Here is a 20635-nt window from a genome sequence, read left to right on the forward strand (position 1 = left end):
AACACTGACATCTTCAATCTGACTATCAGGAACTGGACTGCGGGTGCTCCTTCCAGCACTTGCAGGGGGCGTGCAAATGGTGGAAGGCGCATGCTCTTCACGTCCTGTGTTGGGAAGGTCAGGCATCGCAACCGACACAATTGGACTCTCCTTGTGGATTTGGGATTTCGAAGAATGCACAGTTCTTTGCTGTGCTGCTTTTGCCAGCTTGAGTCTTTTCATTTTTCTAGCGAGAGGCTGAGTGCTTCCATCCTCATGTGAAGCTGAACCACTAGCCATGAACATAGGCCAGGGCCTCAGCCGTTCCTTGCCACTCCGTGTCGTAAATGGCATATTGGCAAGTTTACGCTTCTCCTCCGACAATTTTATTTTAGGTTTTGGAGTCCTTTTTTTTTCTGATATTTGGTGTTTTGGATTTGACATGCTCTGTACTATGACATTGGGCATCGGCCTTGGCAGACGACGTTGCTGGCATTTCATCGTCTCGGCCATGACTAGTGGCAGCAGCTTCAGCACGAGGTGGAAGTGGATCTTGATCTTTCCCTAATTTTGGAACCTCAACATTTTTGTTCTCCATATTTTAATAGGCACAACTAAAAGGCACCTCAGGTAAACAATGGAGATGGATACTAGTATACAATTATGGACTGCCTGCCGAGTGCAGACACAGAGGTAGCCACAGCCGTGAACTACCGTACTGTACTGTGTCTGCTGCTAATATAGACTGGTTGATAAAGAGATGTCTATGTAACTATGTATGTATAAAGAAGAAAGAAAAAAAAACCACTGTTAGGTGGTATACAATTATGGACGGACTGCCTGCCGAGTGCAGACACAGAGGTAGCCACAGCCGTGAACTACCGTACTGTACTGTGTCTGCTGCTAATAATATAGACTGGTTGATAAAGAGATGTCGTAGTAGTATGTATGTATAAAGAAGAAAGAAAAAAAAACCACGGTTAGGTGGTATACAATTATGGACGGACTGCCTGCCGAGTGCAGACACAGAGGTAGCCACAGCCGTGAACTACCGTACTGTACTGTGTCTGCTGCTAATATAGACTGGTTGATAAAGAGATGTCTATGTAACTATGTATGTATAAAGAAGAAAGAAAAAAAAACCACGGTTAGGTGGTATACAATTATGGACGGACTGCCTGCCGAGTGCAGACACAGAGGTAGCCACAGCCGTGAACTACCGTACTGTACTGTGTCTGCTGCTAATATAGACTGGTTGATAAAGAGATGTCTATGTAACTATGTATGTATAAAGAAGAAAGAAAAAAAAACCACGGTTAGGTGGTATACAATTATGGACGGACTGCCTGCCGAGTGCAGACACAGAGGTAGCCACAGCCGTGAACTACCGTACTGTACTGTGTCTGCTGCTAATATAGACTGGTTGATAAAGAGATGTCTATGTAACTATGTATGTATAAAGAAGAAAGAAAAAAAAACCACGGTTAGGTGGTATACAATTATGGACGGACTGCCTGCCGAGTGCAGACACAGAGGTAGCCACAGCCGTGAACTACCGTACTGTACTGTGTCTGCTGCTAATATAGACTGGTTGATAAAGAGATGTCGTAGTAGTATGTATGTATAAAGAAGAAAAAAAAACCACGGTTAGGTGGTATACAATTATGGACGGACTGCCTGCCGAGTGCAGACACAGAGGTAGCCACAGCCGTGAACTACCGTACTGTGTCTGCTGCGACTGGATGATAAATGATATAAAAAATATATATATATCACTACTGCAGCCGGACAGGTATATATTATATATTATATAATGACGGACCTGCTGGACACTGTCTGTCAGCAGAATGAGTTTTATTTTTATTGAATAAAAAAAACAACAACACACAAGTGAAGTCACACGACGAGTGTTTAACTTTTTCAGGCAATCACAATATAAGTATACTACTAACTATACTGGTGGTCAGTGTGGTCAGGTCACTGGTCAGTCACACTGGCAGTGGCACTCCTGCAGCAAAAGTGTGCACTGTTTAATTTTAATATAATATTATGTACTCCTGGCTCCTGCTATAACCTATAACTGGCACTGCAGTGCTCCCCAGTCTCCCCCACAATTATAAGCTGTGTGAGCTGAGCAGTCAGACAGATATATAATATATATAGATGATGCAGCACACTGGGCTGAGCCTGAGCAGTGCACACAGATATGGTATGTGACTGAGTCACTGTGTGTATCGCTTTTTTCAGGCAGAGAACGGATATATTAAATAAACTGCACTGTCTGGTGGTCACTCACTATATAATATTATGTACTCCTGGCTCCTGCTATAACCTATAACTGGCACTGCAGTGCTCCCCAGTCTCCCCCACAATTATAAGCTGTGTGAGCTGAGCAGTCAGACAGATATATAATATATATAGATGATGCAGCACACTGGGCTGAGCCTGAGCAGTGCACACAGATATGGTATGTGACTGAGTCACTGTGTGTATCGCTTTTTTCAGGCAGAGAACGGATATATTAAATAAACTGCACTGTCTGGTGGTCACTCACTATATAATATTAAGTACTCCTGGCTCCTGCTATAACCTATAACTGGCACTGCAGTGCTCCCCAGTCTCCCCCACAATTATAAGCTGTGTGAGCTGAGCAGTCAGACAGATATATAATATATATAGATGATGCAGCACACTGGGCCGAGCCTGAGCAGTGCACACAGATATGGTATGTGACTGAGTCACTGTGTGTATCGCTTTTTTCAGGCAGAGAACGGATATATTAAATAAACTGCACTGTCTGGTGGTCACTCACTAGTAAACTCTCTGCACTCTCTACACTTCTACAGTACTCCTCCTAGTCCTAAGCTCCAGTAAATCTCTCTCTCTTATAATCTAAATGGAGAGGACGCCAGCCACGTCCTCTCCCTATCAATCTCAATGCACGTGTGAAAATGGCGGCGACGCGCGGCTCCTTATATAGAATCCGAGTCTCGCGATAGAATCCGAGCCTCGCGAGAATCCGACAGCGTCATGATGACGTTCGGGCGCGCTCGGGTTAACCGAGCAAGGCGGGAAGATCCAAGTCGCTCGGATCCGTGTAAAAAAAGCTGAAGTTCGGGCGGGTTCGGATTCCGAGGAACCGAACCCGCTCATCTCTAATGATTGTGCATTTAAGTTGTCAGCACACATCTGCTTTGGTTCAAATGCACGGCATATCTTCCTTCAGTCAGCCAACAAAACAGCAATGGAAAAGATTAACATACTGTTGGTAAAGCAGTTGCATCAAATTGATTTTCTGCAATATAGCATGATAATCCATACTTACAGCTCTGGATAGTACCAGCACATTTCTTGCTGGACTTGGTAATGCAAAGAACACAGTAAACAGCTTCACTTTTTTTCAAAAATAAATAATTGACTATTAAAAACCTAACAGTCTTAAATAAGGACATCAGTAAGCACCACTGGCATAATGGATAAGGCACTGTTCTCCTAAGCCAGTGGCTGTGGGTTTAAGTCCCGTCTGAGTTGGAAGTCATTACAGCAAGTGTCTCATCACTAGAGTTGATATTTTATCCTTGCTTCAACTGTAAAACAGTCTTGCAGTGTTTAGCTTGTAAAAAATGACCACAGAAGCTAAAATATGACATTAATTAGGATAACATTGTTGTTGTTGTTTTTTAAACCTTTTCTATCACAGTGGACAGCTTATTCAAGTGCCATCTGGCATGCATGTTCCTTTGTTGCTCATCATTCATCACCAAAAATGATTTTCTTTTTCAATTCTTATGACTGTACTGATTGTATTGAATAAAATCCACATCTAGCATAACCAATTAATGCTGCAAAGTGCTCCAGTGGCGCAATTGGTCAGCGCGCGGTACTTATAAAACAGTATCTGTTGAGCAATGCCGAGGTTGTGAGTTCAAGCCTCACTTGGAGCAGCTTTGTTTAATGTTTTTTTTTCCTTTTTTTATGTCATTAGTCATTGATTATAAACTGCTACCTTAATATTTAATATGATATTACAAAGGATGGAAGAAAGAAAGAAAAAACACAAACATGATTGTGCATTTAAGTTGTCAGCACACATCTGCTTTGGTTCAAATGCACTGCATATCTTCCTTCAGTCAGCCAACAAAACAGCAATGGAAAAGATTAACATACTGTTGGTAAAGCAGTTGCATCAAATTGATTTTCTGCAATATAGCATGATAATCCATACTGACAGCTCTGGATAGTACCAGCACATTTCTTGCTGGACTTGGTAATGCAAAGAACACAGTCAACAGCTTCACTTTTTCCTCAAAAATAAATAATTGACTATTAAAAACCTAACAGTCTTAAATAAGAACATCAGTAAGCACCACTGGCATAATGGATAAGTCACTGCCCTCCTAAGACAGGGGGTCCAAGTTCCATATGGGGTGGAAGTCATTACAGCAAGTGTCTCATCACTAGAATTGATATTTTATCCTTGCTTCGACTGTAAAACAGTCTTGCAGTGTTTAGCTTGCAAAAAATGACCACAGAAGCTAAAAAATGACATTTATTATGATAACATTGTTGTTGTTTTTTTTAAACATTTTCTATCACCGTGGACATCTTATTTAAGTACCATCTGGCATGCATGTTCCTTTGTTGCTCATCATTCATCACCAAAAATGATTTTCTTTTTCAATTTATTATGACTGTACTGATTGCATTGAATAAAATCCACATCTAGCATAACCAATCAATGTTGCAAAGTGCTCCGGTGGCGCAGTTGGTCAGCACGCGGTACTTATAAGACAGTATCTGTTGAGCAATGCCAAGGTTGTGAGTTCAAGCCTCACCTGGAGCATCTTTGTATACTGTTTTTTTTTCCTTTTCTTATGTCATTAGTCATTGATTATAAACTTGTAGCCTTAATATTTAATATGATATTACAAAGGATGGAAGAAAGAAAGAAAACACACAAACATGATTGTGCATTTAAGTTGTCAGCACACATCTGCTTTGATTCAAATGCACTGCATATCTTCCTTCAGTCAGCCAACAAAACAGCAATGGAAAAGAATAACATACTGTTGGTAAAGCAGTTGCATCAAATTGATTTTCTGCAATATAGCATGATAATCCATACTGACAGCTCTGGATAGTACCAGCACATTTCTTGCTGGACTTGGTAATGCAAAGAACACAGTAAACAGCTTAAATTTTTTTTCAAAAATAAATAGTTGACTATTAAAACCCTATCAGTCTTAAATAAGGACATCAGTAAGCACCACTGGCATAATGAATAAGGCACTGTTCTCCTAAGCCAGTGGTTGTGGGTTTAAGTCCCGTCTGAGTTGGAAGTCATTACAGAAAGTGTCTCATCACTAGAGTTTATATTTTATCCTTGCTTCAACTGTAAAACAGTCCTGCAGTGTTTAGCTTGTAAAAAATAACCACAGAAGCTAAAATATGACATTAATTATGATAACATTGTTGTTGTTGTTTTTTAAACCTTTTCTATCACAGTGGACAGCTTATTCAAGTGCCATCTGGCATGGATGTTCCTTTGTTGCTCATCATTCATCACCAAAAATTATTTTCTTTTTCAATTCTTATGACTGTACTGATTGTATTGATTAAAATCCACATCTAGCATAACCAATTAACGCTGCAAAGTGCTCCAGTGGCGCAATTGGTCAGCGCGCGGTACTTATAATACAGTATCTGTTGAGCAATGCCGAGGTTGTGAGTTCAAGCCTCACCTGGAGCAGCTTTGTATAATGTTTTTTTTTCCTTTTTTTATGTCATTAGTCATTGATTATAAACTGCTACCTTAATATTTAATATGCTATTACAAAGGATGGAAGAAAGAAAGAAAACACACATACATGATTGTGCATTTAAGTTGTCAGCACACATCTGCTTTGGTTCAAATGCACTGCATATCTTCCTTCAGTCAGCCAACAAAACAGCAATGGAAAAGATTAACATACTGCTGGTAAAGCAGTTGCATCAAATTGATTTTCTGCAATATAGCATGATAATCCATACTGACAGCTCTGGATAGTACCAGCACATTTCTTGCTGGACTTGGCAATGCAAAGAACACAGTAAACAGCTTCACTTTTTTTCAAAAATAAATAATTGACTATTAAAAACCTATCAGTCTTAAATAAGGACATCAGTAAGCACCACTGGCATAATGGATAAGGCACTGTTCTCCTAAGCCAGTGGTTGTGGGTTTAAGTCCCGTCTGAGTTGGAAGTCATTACAGCAAGTGTCTCATCACTAGAGTTGATATTTTATCCTTGCTTCAACTGTAAAACAGTCTTGCAGTGTTTAGCTTGTAAAAAATGACCACAGAAGCTAAAATATGACATTTATTATGATAACATTGTTGTTGTTGTTTTTTAAACCTTTTCTATCACCGTGGACAGCTTATTCAAGTGCCATCTGGCATGCATGTCCCTTTGTTGCTCATCATTCATCACCATAAATGATTTTCTGTTTCAATTCTTATGAATGTACTGATTGTATTGAATAAAATCCACATCTAGCATAACCAATTAATGCTGCAAAGTGCTCCAGTGGCGCAATTGGTCAGCGCGCGAAACTTATAAGACAGTATCTGTTGAGCAATGCCAAGGTTGTGAGGTCAAGCCTCACCTGGAGCATCTTTGTATAATGTTTTTTTTTCCTTTTCTTATGTCATTAGTCATTGATTATAAACTGCTACCTTAATATTTAATATGATATTACAAAGGATGGAAGAAAGAAAGAAAAAACACAAACATGATTGTGCATTTAAGTTGTCAGCACACATCTGCTTTGGTTCAAATGCACTGCATATCTTCCTTCAGTCAGCCAACAAAACAGCAATGGAAAAGATTAACATACTGTTGGTAAAGCAGTTGCATCAAATTGATTTTCTGCAATATAGCATGATAATCCATACTGACAGCTCTGGATAGCACCAGCACATTTCTTGCTGGACTTGGTAATGCAAAGAACACAGTAAACAGCTTCACATTTTTTCAAAAATAAATAATTGACTATTAAAAACCTATCAGTCTTAAATAAGAACATCAGTAAGCACCACTGGCATAATGGATAAGTCACTGCCCTCCTAAGACAGGGGGTCCAAGTTCCATATGGGGTGGAAGTCATTACAGCAAGTGTCTCATCACTAGAATTGATATTTTATCCTTGCTTCGAATGTAAAACAGTCTTGCAGTGTTTAGCTTGCAAAAAATGACCACAGAAGCTAAAAAATGACATTTATTATGATAACATTGTTGTTGTTTTTTTTAAACATTTTCTATCACCGTGGACATCTTATTTAAGTACCATCTGGCATGCATGTTCCTTTGTTGCTCATCATTCATCACCAAAAATGATTTTCTTTTTCAATTCTTATGACTGTACTGATTGCATTGAATAAAATCCACATCTAGCATAACCAATCAATGTTGCAAAGTGCTCCAGTGGTGCAGTAGGTCAGCACGCTGGTACTTATAAGACAGTATCTGTTGAGCAATGCCAAGGTTGTGAGTTCAAGCCTCACCTGGAGCATCTTTGTATACTGTTTTTTTTCCTTTTCTTATGTCATTAGTCATTGATTATAAACTTGTAGCCTTAATATTTAATATGATATTACAAAGGATGGAAGAAAGAAAGAAAACACACAAACATGATTGTGCATTTAAGTTGTCAGCACACATCTGCTTTGATTCAAATGCACTGCATATCTTCCTTCAGTTAGCCAACAAAACAGCAATGGAAAAGAATAACATACTGTTGGTAAAGCAGTTGCATCAAATTGATTTTCTGCAATATAGCATGATAATCCATACTGACAGCTCTGGATAGTACCAGCACATTTCTTGCTGGACTTGGTAATGCAAAGAACACAGTAAACAGCTTCAATTTTTTTTCAAAAATAAATAATTGACTATTAAAACCCTATCAGTCTTAAATAAGGACATCAGTAAGCACCACTGGCATAATGAATAAGGCACTGTTCTCCTAAGCCAGTGGTTGTGGGTTTAAGTCCCGTCTGAGTTGGAAGTCATTACAGCAAGTGTCTCATCAGTGGAGTTGATATTTTATCCTTGCTTCAACTGTAAAACAGTCTTGCAGTGTTTAGCTTGTAAAAAATGACCACAGAAGCTAAAATATGACATTTATTATGATAACATTGTTGTTGTTGTTTTTTAAACCTTTTCTATCACCGTGGACAGCTTATTCAAGTGCCATCTGGCATGCATGTTCCTTTGTTGCTCATCATTCATCACCAAAAATGATTTTCTTTTTCAATTCTTATGAATGTACTGATTGTATTGAATAAAATCCACATCTAGCATAACCAATTAATGCTGCAAAGTGCTCCAGTGGAGCAATTGGTCAGCGCGCAAAACTTATAATACAGTATCTGTTGAGCAATGCCAAGCTTGTGAGGTCAAGCCTCACCTGGAGCATCTTTGTATACTATTTTTTTTTCCTTTTCTTATGTCATTAGTCATTGATTATAAACTGCTACCTTAATATTTAATATGATATTACAAAGGATGGAAGAAAGAAAGAAAAAACACAAACATGATTGTGCTTTTAAGTTGTCAGCACACATCTGCTTTGGTTCAAATGCACTGCATATCTTCCTTCAGTCAGCCAACAAAACAGCAATGGAAAAGATTAACATACTGTTGGCAAAGCAGTTGCATCAAATTGATTTTCTGCAATATAGCATGATAATCCATACTGACAGCTCTGGATAGTACCAGCACATTTCTTGCTGGACTTGGTAATGCAAAGAACACAGTAAACAGCTTCACTTTTTTTCAAAAATAAATAATTGACTATTAAAAACCTATCAGTCTTAAATAAGGACATCAGTAAGCACCACTGGCATAATGGATAAGGCACTGTTCTCCTAAGCCAGTGGTTGTGGGTTTAAGTCCCGTCTGAGTTGGAAGTCATTACAGCAAGTGTCTCATCACTAGAGTTGATATTTTATCCTTGCTTCAACTGTAAAACAGTCTTGCAGTGTTTAGCTTGTAAAAAATGACCACAGAAGCTAAAATATGACATTTATTATGATAACATTGTTGTTGTTGTTTTTTAAACCTTTTCTATCACCGTGGACAGCTTATTCAAGTGCCATCTGGCATGCATGTTCCTTTGTTGCTCATCATTCATCACCAAAAATGATTTTCTTTTTCAATTCTTATGAATGTACTGATTGTATTGAATAAAATCCACATCTAGCATAACCAATTAATGCTGCAAAGTGCTCCAGTGGCGCAATTGGTCAGCGTGCGAAACTTATAAGACAGTATCTGTTGATCAATGCCAAGGTTGTGAGGTCAAGCCTCACCTGGAGCATCTTTGTATACTATTTTTTTTCCTTTTCTTATGTCATTAGTCATTGATTATAAACTGCTACCTTAATATTTAATATGATATTACAAAGGATGGAAGAAAGAAAGAAAAAACACAAACATGATTGTGCATTTAAGTTGTCAGCACACATCTGCTTTGGTTCAAATGCACTGCATATCTTCCTTCAGTCAGCCAACAAAACAGCAATGGAAAAGATTAACATACTGGTGGTAAAGCAGTTGCATCAAATTTATTTTCTGCAATATAGCATGATAATCCATACTGACAGCTCTGGATAGTACCAGCACATTTCTTGCTGGACTTGGTAATGCAAAGAACACAGTAAACAGCTTCACTTTTTTCAAAAATAAATAATTGACTATTAAAAACCTATCAGTCTTAAATAAGGACATCAGTAAGCACCACTGGCATAATGGATAAGGCACTGTACTCCTAAGCCAGTGGTTGTGGGTTTAAGTCCCGTCTAAGTTGGAAGTCATTACAGCAAGTGTCTCATCACTAGAGTTGATATTTTATCCTTGCTTCAACTGTAAAACAGTCTTGCAGTGTTTAGCTTGTAAAAAATGACCACAGAAGCTAAAATATGACATTAATTATGATAACATTGTTGTTGTTGTTGTTTTTTAAACCTTTTCTATCACTGTGGACAGCTTATTCAAGTGCCATCTGGCATGCATGTTCCTTTGTTGCTCATCATTCATCACCAAAAATGATTTTCTTTTTCAATTCTTATGACTGTACTGATTGTATTGATTAAAATCCACATCTAGCATAACCAATTAACGCTGCAAAGTGCTCCAGTGGCGCAATTGGTCAGCGCGCGGTACTTATAATACAGTATCTGTTGAGCAATGCCGAGGTTGTGAGTTCAAGCCTCACCTGGAGCATCTTTGTATTCTGTTTTTTTTCCTTTTCTTATGTCATTAGTCATTGATTATAAACTGCTACCTTAATATTTAATATGATATTACAAAGGATGGAAGAAAGAAAAAACACAAACATGATTGTGCATTTAAGTTGTCAGCACACATCTGCTTTGGTTCAAATGCACTGCATATCTTCCTTCAGTCAGCCAACAAAACAGCAATGGAAAAGATTAACATACTGTTGGTAAAGCAGTTGCATCAAATTGATTTTCTGCAATATAGCATGATAATCCATACTGACAGCTCTGGATAGTACCAGCACATTTCTTGCTGGACTTGGTAATGCAAAGAACACAGTAAACAGCTTCACTTTTTTTCAAAAATAAATAATTGACTATTAAAAACCTATCAGTCTTAAATAATTACATCAGTAAGCACCACTGGCATAATGGATAAGGCACTGTTCTCCTAAGCCAGTGGTTGTGGGTTTAAGTCCCGTCTGAGTTGGAAGTCATTACAGCAAGTGTCTCATCACTAGAGTTGATATTTTATCTTTGCTTCAACTGTAAAACAGTCTTGCAGTGTTTAGCTTGTAAAAAATGACCACATAAGCTAAAATATGACATTTATTATGATAACATTGTTGTTGTTGTTTTTTAAACCTTTTCTATCACCGTGGACAGCTTATTCAAGTGCCATCTGGCATGCATGTTCCTTTGTTGCTCATCATTCATCACTGAAAATGATTTTCTTTTTCAATTCTTATGAATGTACTGATTGTATTGAATAAAATCCACATCTAGCATAACCAATTAATGCTGCAAAATGCTCCAGCGGCGCAATTGGTCAGCGCGCGAAACTTATAAGACAGTATCTGTTGAGCAATGCCGAGGTTGTGAGTTCAAGCCTCACTTGGAGCATCTTTGTGTACTGTTTTTTTTTTCCTTTTCTTATGTCATTAGTCATTGATTATAAACTGCTACCTTAATATTTAATATGATATTACAAAGGATGGAAGAAAGAAAGAAAAAACACAAACATGATTGTGCATTTAAGTTGTCAGCACACATCTGCTTTGGTTCAAATGCACTGCATATCTTCCTTCAGTCAGCCAACAAAACAGCAATGGAAAAGATTAACATACTGTTGGTAAAGCAGTTGCATCAAATTGATTTTCTGCAATATAGCATGATAATCCATACTGACAGCTCTGGATAGTACCAGCACATTTCTTGCTGGACTTGGTAATGCAAAGAACACAGTAAACAGCTTCAATTTTTTTTTCTCAAAAATAAATAATTGACTATTAAAACCCTATCAGTCTTAAATAAGGACATCAGTAAGCACCACTGGCATAATGAATAAGGCACTGTTCTCCTAAGCCAGTGGTTGTGGGTTTAAGTCCCGTCTGAGTTGGAAGTCATTACAGCAAGTGTCTCATCACTAGAGTTTATATTTTATCCTTGCTTCAACTGTAAAACAGTCCTGCAGTGTTTAGCTTGTAAAAAATGACCACAGAAGCTAAAATATGACATTAATTATGATAACATTGTTGTTGTTGTTTTTTAAACCTTTTCTATCACAGTGGACAGCTTATTCAAGTGCCATCTGGCATGCATGTCCCTTTGTTGCTCATCATTCATCACCATAAATGATTTTCTTTTTCAATTCTTATGAATGTACTGATTGTATTGAATAAAATCCACATCTAGCATAACCAATTAATGCTGCTAAGTGCTCCAGTGGCGCAATTGGTCAGCGCGTGGTACTTATAAGACAGTATCTGTTGAGAAACGCCGAGGTTGTGAGTTCATGCCTCACCTGGAGCAGCTTTGTATAATGTTTTTTTTCCCTTTTTTATGTCATTAGTCATTGATTATAAACTGCTACCTTAATATTTAATATGATATTACAAAGGATGGAAGAAAGAAAGAAAACACACAAACATGATTGTGCATTTAAGTTGTCAGCACACATCTGCTTTGGTACAAATGCACTGCATATCTTCCTTCAGTCAGCCAACAAAACAGCAATGGAAAAGATTAACATACTGTTGGTAAAGCAGTTGCATCAAATTGATTTTCTGCAATATAGCATGATAATCCATACTGACAGCTCTGGATAGTACCAGCACATTTCTTGCTGGACTTGGTAATGCAAAGAACACAGTAAACAGCTTCACTTTTTTCAAAAATAAATAATTGACTATTAAAAACCTATCAGTCTTAAATAAGGACATCAGTAAGCACCACTGGCATAATGGATAAGGCACTGTTCTCCTAAGCCAGTGGTTGTGGGTTTAAGTCCCGTCTGAGTTGGAAGTCATTACAGCAAGTGTCTCATCACTAGAGTTGATATTTTATCCTTGCTTCAACTGTAAAACAGTCTTGCAGTGTTTAGCTTGTAAAAAATGACCACAGAAGCTAAAATATGACATTTATTATGATAACATTGTTGTTGTTGTTTTTTAAACCTTTTCTATCACCGTGGACAGCTTATTCAAGTGCCATCTGGCATGCATGTTCCTTTGTTGCTCATCATTCATCACCAAAAATGATTTTCTTTTTCAATTCTTATGAATGTACTGATTGTATTGAATAAAATCCACATCTAGCATAACCAATTAATGCTGCAAAGTGCTCCAGTGGCGCAATTGGTCAGCGCGCAAAACTTATAAGACAGTATCTGTTGAGCAATGCCAAGGTTGTGAGGTCAAGCCTCACCTGGAGCATCTTTGTATACTATTTTTTTTTCCTTTTCTTATGTCATTAGTCATTGATTATAAACTGCTACCTTAATATTTAATATGATATTACAAAGGATGGAAGAAAGAAAGAAAAAACACAAACATGATTGTGCATTTAAGTTGTCAGCACACATCTGCTTTGGTTCAAATGCACTGCATATCTTCCTTCAGTCAGCCAACAAAACAGCAATTTAAAAGATTAACATACTGTTGGTAAAGCAGTTGCATCAAATTGATTTTCTGCAATATAGCATGATAATCCATACTGACAGCTCTGGATAGTACCAGCACATTTCTTGCTGGACTTGGTAATGCAAAGAACACAGTAAACAGCTTCACTATTATTCAAAAATAAATAATTGACTATTAAAAACCTAACAGTCTTAAATAAGGACATCAGTGAGCACCACTGGCATAATGGATAAGGCACTGTTCTCCTAAGCCAGTGGTTGTGGGTTTAAGTCCTGTCTGAGTTGGAAGTCAATACAGCAAGTGTCTCATCAGTAGAGTTGATATTTTATCCTTGCTTCAACTGTAAAACAGTCTTGCAGTGTTTAGCTTGTAAAAAGTGATCACAGAAGCTAAAATATGACATTAATTATGATAACATTGTTGTTGTTGTTTTTTAAACCTTTTCTATCACCGTGGACAGCTTATTCAAGTGCCATCTGGCATGCATGTTCCTTTGTTGCTCATCATTCATCACCAAAAATGATTTTCTTTTTCAATTCTTATGACTGTACTGATTGTATTGAATAAAATCCACATCTAGCATAACCAATTAATGCTGCAAAGAGCTCCAGTGGCGCAATTGGTCAGCGCGCGGTATTTATAAGACAGAATCTGTTGAGCAATGCAGAGGTTGTGAGTTCAAGCCTCACCTGGAGCATCTTTGTATACTGTTTTTTTTTCCTTTTCTTATGTCATTAGTCATTGATTATAAACTGCTTCCTTAATATTTAATATGATATTACAAAGGATGGAATAAAGAAAGAAAAAACACAAACATGATTGTGCATTTAAGTTGTCAGCACACATCTGCTTTGGTTCAAATGCACTGCATATCTTCCTTCAGTCAGCCAACAAAACAGCAATTTAAAAGATTAACATACTGTTGGTAAAGCAGTTGCATCAAATTGATTTTCTGCAATATAGCATGATAATCCATACTGACAGCTCTGGATAGTACCAGCACATTTCTTGCTGGACTTGGTAATGCAAAGAACACAGTAAACAGCTTCACTTTTTCCTCAAAAATAAATAATTGACTATTAAAAACCTATCAGTCTTAAATAAGGACATCAGTAAGCACCACTGGCATAATGGATAAGGCACTGTTCTCCTAAGCCAGTGCTTGTGGGTTTAAGTCCCGTCTGAGTTGGAAGTCATTACAGCAAGTGTCTCATCACTAGAGTTGATATTTTATCCTTGCTTCAACTGTAAAACAGTCTTGCAGTGTTTAGCTTGCAAAAAATGACCACAGAAGCTAAAATATGACATTAATTATGATAACATTGTTGTTGTTGTTTTTTAAACCTTTTCTATCACCGTGGACAGCTTATTCAAGTGCCATCTGGCATGCATGTTCCTTTGTTGCTCATCATTTATCACCAAAAATTATTTTCTTTTTCAATTCTTATGACTGTACTGATTGTATTGAATAAAATCCACATCTAGCAAAACCAACTAATGCTGCAAAGTGCTCCAGTGGTGCAATTGGTCAGCGCGCGGTACTTATAAGACAGTATATGTTGAGCAATGCCGAGGTTGTGAGTTCAAGCCTCACCTGGAGCATCTTTGTATACTGTTTTTTTTTTCCTTTTCTTATGTCATTAGTCATTGATTATAAACTGCTTCCTTAATATTTAATATGATATTACAAAGGATGGAAGAAAGAAAGAAATAACACAAACATGATTGTGCATTTAAGTTGTCAGCACACATCTGCTTTGGTTCAAATGCACTGCATATCTTCCTTCAGTCAGCCAACAAAACAGCAATTTAAAAGATTAACATACTGTTGGTAAAGCAGTTGCATCAAATTGATTTTCTGCAATATAGCATGATAATCCATACTGACAGCTCTGGATAGTACCAGCACATTTCTTGCTGGACTTGGTAATGCAAAGAACACAGTAAACAGCTTCACTTTTTCCTCAAAAATAAATAATTGACTATTAAAAACCTATCAGTCTTAAATAAGGACATCAGTAAGCACCACTGGCATAATGGATAAGGCACTGTTCTCCTAAGCCAGTGCTTGTGGGTTTAAGTCCCGTCTGAGTTGGAAGTCATTACAGCAAGTGTCTCATCACTAGAGTTGATATTTTATCCTTGCTTCAACTGTAAAACAGTCTTGCAGTGTTTAGCTTGCAAAAAATGACCACAGAAGCTAAAATATGACATTAATTATGATAACATTGTTGTTGTTGTTGTTGTTTTTTAAACCTTTTCTATCACCGTGGACAGCTTATTCAAGTGCCATCTGGCATGCATGTTCCTTTGTTGCTCATCATTCATCACCAAAAATTATTTTCTTTTTCAATTCTTATGACTGTACTGATTGTATTGAATAAAATCCACATCTAGCAAAACCAACTAATGCTGCAAAGTGCTCCAGTGGTGCAATTGGTCAGCGCGCGGTACTTATAAGACAGTATATGTTGAGCAATGCCGAGGATGTGAGTTCAAGCCTCACCTGGAGCATCTTTGTATACTGTTTTTTTTTTCCTTTTCTTATGTCATTAGTCATTGATTATAAACTGCTTCCTTAATATTTAATATGATATTACAAAGGATGGAAGAAAGAAAGAAATAACACAAACATGATTGTGCATTTAAGTTGTCAGCACACATCTGCTTTGGTTCAAATGCACTGCATATCTTCCTTCAGTCAGCCAACAAAACAGCAATGGAAAAGATTAACATACTGGTGGTAAAGCAGTTGCATCATATTGATTTTCTGCAATATAGTATGATAATCCATACTGACAGCTCTGGATAGTACCAGCACATCAGCACATTTCTTGCTGGACTTGGTAATGCAAAGAACACAGTAAACAGCTTCACTTTTTCCTCAAAAATAAATAATTGACTATTAAAAACCTGACAGTCTTAAATAAGAACATCAGTAAGCACCACTTGCATAATGGATAAGTCACTGCCCTCCTAAGCCAGGGGGTCCAAGTCCCCTATGGGGTGGAATTCATTACAGCAAGTATCTCATCACTAGAGTTGATATTTTATCCTTGCTTCAACTGTAAAACAGTCTTGCAGTGTTTAGCTTGCAAAAAATGACCACAGAAGCTAAAATATGACATTTATTATGATAACATTGTTGTTGTTTTTTTTAAACCTTTTCTATCACCGTGGACAGCTTATTCAAGTGCCATCTGGCATGCATGTTCCTTTGTTTCTCATCATTCATCTCCAAAAATGATTTTCTTTTTCAATTCTTATGACTGTACTGATTGTATCACATCTAGCATAACAAATCAATGCTGCAAAGTGCTCCAGCGGTGCAATTGGTCCGCGCATGGTACTTATAAGATAGTATCTGTAGAGCAATACTGAGGTTTTGAGTTCAAGCCTCGCCTGGACCATGTTTGTCTACTGTTTTTTTTCCTTTTCTTATGTCATTAGTCATTGATTATAAACTGCTACCTTAATATTTAATATGATATTACAAAGGATGGAAGAAAGAAAGAAAAAACACAAACATGATTGTGCATTTAAGTTGTCAGCACACATCTGCTTTGGTTCAAATGCACTGCATATCTTCCTTCAGTCAGCCAGCCAACAAAACATCAAAGGAAAAGATTAACATACTGTTGGTAAAGCAGTTGCATCAAATTGATTTTCTGCAATATAGCATGATAATCCATACTGACAGCTCTGGATAGTACCAGCACATTTCTTGCTGTACTTGGTAATGCAAAGAACACAGTAAACAGCTTCACTTTTTCCTCAAAAATAAATAATTGACTATTAAAAACCTAACAGTCTTAAATAAGAACATCAGTAAGCACCACTGGCATAATGGATAAGTCACTGCCCTCCTAAGCCAGGGGGTCCAAGTCCCATTTGGGGTGGAAGTCATTACAGCAAGTGTCTCATCACTAGAGTTAATATTTTATCCTTGCTTCAACTGTAAAACAGTCTTGCAGTGTTTAGCTTGTAAAAAATGACCACAGAAGCTAAAAAATGACATTTATTATGATAGCATTGTTGTTGTTTTTTTATAAACCTTTTCTATCACCGTGGACAGCTTATTCAAGTGCCATCTGGCATGCACGTTCGTTTGTTGCTCATCATTCATCACCAAAAATGATTTTATTTTTCAATTCTTATGACTGTACTGATTGTATTGAATAAAATCCACATTTAGCATAACCAACTGTTTCTGCTAAGTGCTCCAGTGGCGCAATTGGTCAGCGCACGGTATTTATAAGACAATATCTGTTGAGCAATGCCGAGGTTGTGAGTTCAAGCCTCACCTGGAGCAGCTTTGTATAATGTTTTTTTTTCCTTTTTTTATGTCATTAGTCATTGATTATAAACTGCTACCTTAATATTTAATATGCTATTACAAAGGATGGAAGAAAGAAAGAAAACACACATACATGATTGTGCATTTAAGTTGTCAGCACACATCTGCTTTGGTTCAAATGCACTGCATATCTTCCTTCAGTCAGCCAACAAAACAGCAATGGAAAAGATTAACATACTGCTGGTAAAGCAGTTGCATCAAATTGATTTTCTGCAATATAGCATGATAATCCATACTGACAGCTCTGGATAGTACCAGCACATTTCTTGCTGGACTTGGCAATGCAAAGAACACAGTAAACAGCTTCACTTTTTTTCAAAAATAAATAATTGACTATTAAAAACCTATCAGTCTTAAATAAGGACATCAGTAAGCACCACTGGCATAATGGATAAGGCACTGTTCTCCTAAGCCAGTGGTTGTGGGTTTAAGTCCCGTCTGAGTTGGAAGTCATTACAGCAAGTGTCTCATCACTAGAGTTGATATTTTATCCTTGCTTCAACTGTAAAACAGTCTTGCAGTGTTTAGCTTGTAAAAAATGACCACAGAAGCTAAAATATGACATTTATTATGATAACATTGTTGTTGTTGTTTTTTAAACCTTTTCTATCACCGTGGACAGCTTATTCAAGTGCCATCTGGCATGCATGTCCCTTTGTTGCTCATCATTCATCACCATAAATGATTTTCTGTTTCAATTCTTATGAATGTACTGATTGTATTGAATAAAATCCACATCTAGCATAACCAATTAATGCTGCAAAGTGCTCCAGTGGCGCAATTGGTCAGCGCGCGAAACTTATAAGACAGTATCTGTTGAGCAATGCCAAGGTTGTGAGGTCAAGCCTCACCTGGAGCATCTTTGTATAATGTTTTTTTTTCCTTTTCTTATGTCATTAGTCATTGATTATAAACTGCTACCTTAATATTTAATATGATATTACAAAGGATGGAAGAAAGAAAGAAAAAACACAAACATGATTGTGCATTTAAGTTGTCAGCACACATCTGCTTTGGTTCAAATGCACTGCATATCTTCCTTCAGTCAGCCAACAAAACAGCAATGGAAAAGATTAACATACTGTTGGTAAAGCAGTTGCATCAAATTGATTTTCTGCAATATAGCATGATAATCCATACTGACAGCTCTGGATAGCACCAGCACATTTCTTGCTGGACTTGGTAATGCAAAGAACACAGTAAACAGCTTCACATTTTTTCAAAAATAAATAATTGACTATTAAAAACCTATCAGTCTTAAATAAGAACATCAGTAAGCACCACTGGCATAATGGATAAGTCACTGCCCTCCTAAGACAGGGGGTCCAAGTTCCATATGGGGTGGAAGTCATTACAGCAAGTGTCTCATCACTAGAATTGATATTTTATCCTTGCTTCGAATGTAAAACAGTCTTGCAGTGTTTAGCTTGCAAAAAATGACCACAGAAGCTAAAAAATGACATTTATTATGATAACATTGTTGTTGTTTTTTTTAAACATTTTCTATCACCGTGGACATCTTATTTAAGTACCATCTGGCATGCATGTTCCTTTGTTGCTCATCATTCATCACCAAAAATGATTTTCTTTTTCAATTCTTATGACTGTACTGATTGCATTGAATAAAATCCACATCTAGCATAACCAATCAATGTTGCAAAGTGCTCCAGTGGTGCAGTAGGTCAGCACGCTGGTACTTATAAGACAGTATCTGTTGAGCAATGCCAAGGTTGTGAGTTCAAGCCTCACCTGGAGCATCTTTGTATACTGTTTTTTTTCCTTTTCTTATGTCATTAGTCATTGATTATAAACTTGTAGCCTTAATATTTAATATGATATTACAAAGGATGGAAGAAAGAAAGAAAACACACAAACATGATTGTGCATTTAAGTTGTCAGCACACATCTGCTTTGATTCAAATGCACTGCATATCTTCCTTCAGTTAGCCAACAAAACAGCAATGGAAAAGAATAACATACTGTTGGTAAAGCAGTTGCATCAAATTGATTTTCTGCAATATAGCATGATAATCCATACTGACAGCTCTGGATAGTACCAGCACATTTCTTGCTGGACTTGGTAATGCAAAGAACACAGTAAACAGCTTCAATTTTTTTTCAAAAATAAATAATTGACTATTAAAACCCTATCAGTCTTAAATAAGGACATCAGTAAGCACCACTGGCATAATGAATAAGGCACTGTTCTCCTAAGCCAGTGGTTGTGGGTTTAAGTCCCGTCTGAGTTGGAAGTCATTACAGCAAGTGTCTCATCAGTGGAGTTGATATTTTATCCTTGCTTCAACTGTAAAACAGTCTTGCAGTGTTTAGCTTGTAAAAAATGACCACAGAAGCTAAAATATGACATTTATTATGATAACATTGTTGTTGTTGTTTTTTAAACCTTTTCTATCACCGTGGACAGCTTATTCAAGTGCCATCTGGCATGCATGTTCCTTTGTTGCTCATCATTCATCACCAAAAATGATTTTCTTTTTCAATTCTTATGAATGTACTGATTGTATTGAATAAAATCCACATCTAGCATAACCAATTAATGCTGCAAAGTGCTCCAGTGGAGCAATTGGTCAGCGCGCAAAACTTATAATACAGTATCTGTTGAGCAATGCCAAGCTTGTGAGGTCAAGCCTCACCTGGAGCATCTTTGTATACTATTTTTTTTTCCTTTTCTTATGTCATTAGTCATTGATTATAAACTGCTACCTTAATATTTAATATGATATTACAAAGGATGGAAGAAAGAAAGAAAAAACACAAACATGATTGTGCTTTTAAGTTGTCAGCACACATCTGCTTTGGTTCAAATGCACTGCATATCTTCCTTCAGTCAGCCAACAAAACAGCAATGGAAAAGATTAACATACTGTTGGCAAAGCAGTTGCATCAAATTGATTTTCTGCAATATAGCATGATAATCCATACTGACAGCTCTGGATAGTACCAGCACATTTCTTGCTGGACTTGGTAATGCAAAGAACACAGTAAACAGCTTCACTTTTTTTCAAAAATAAATAATTGACTATTAAAAACCTATCAGTCTTAAATAAGGACATCAGTAAGCACCACTGGCATAATGGATAAGGCACTGTTCTCCTA

General features: G+C 37.1%; 6 non-coding genes across 6 annotated transcripts; all 6 read left to right on the top strand.

Moving 5' to 3' along the window:
* Positions 1-3830: 3830 nt before the first annotated feature.
* TRNAI-UAU (transfer RNA isoleucine (anticodon UAU)) lies at positions 3831-3923 on the top strand. The gene is given in 2 exon segments: positions 3831-3868; positions 3888-3923. It is a non-coding gene; the product is annotated as a tRNA-Ile (tRNA).
* Positions 3924-5635: 1712 nt separating this feature from the next.
* Positions 5636-5728, top strand: TRNAI-UAU (transfer RNA isoleucine (anticodon UAU)). The gene is given in 2 exon segments: positions 5636-5673; positions 5693-5728. It is a non-coding gene; the product is annotated as a tRNA-Ile (tRNA).
* Positions 5729-10151: 4423 nt separating this feature from the next.
* On the top strand, positions 10152-10244 carry TRNAI-UAU (transfer RNA isoleucine (anticodon UAU)). Its single transcript is given in 2 exon segments — positions 10152-10189; positions 10209-10244. It is a non-coding gene; the product is annotated as a tRNA-Ile (tRNA).
* Positions 10245-14670: 4426 nt separating this feature from the next.
* TRNAI-UAU (transfer RNA isoleucine (anticodon UAU)) lies at positions 14671-14763 on the top strand. The gene is given in 2 exon segments: positions 14671-14708; positions 14728-14763. It is a non-coding gene; the product is annotated as a tRNA-Ile (tRNA).
* Positions 14764-15582: 819 nt separating this feature from the next.
* On the top strand, positions 15583-15675 carry TRNAI-UAU (transfer RNA isoleucine (anticodon UAU)). The gene is given in 2 exon segments: positions 15583-15620; positions 15640-15675. It is a non-coding gene; the product is annotated as a tRNA-Ile (tRNA).
* Positions 15676-17380: 1705 nt separating this feature from the next.
* On the top strand, positions 17381-17473 carry TRNAI-UAU (transfer RNA isoleucine (anticodon UAU)). The gene is given in 2 exon segments: positions 17381-17418; positions 17438-17473. It is a non-coding gene; the product is annotated as a tRNA-Ile (tRNA).
* Positions 17474-20635: the final 3162 nt, after the last annotated feature.

The sequence above is a fragment of the Pseudophryne corroboree genome, unplaced genomic scaffold (assembly GCF_028390025.1).
Source record: "Pseudophryne corroboree isolate aPseCor3 unplaced genomic scaffold, aPseCor3.hap2 scaffold_1807, whole genome shotgun sequence".
In the NCBI taxonomy this organism is placed as follows: domain Eukaryota; kingdom Metazoa; phylum Chordata; class Amphibia; order Anura; family Myobatrachidae; genus Pseudophryne; species Pseudophryne corroboree.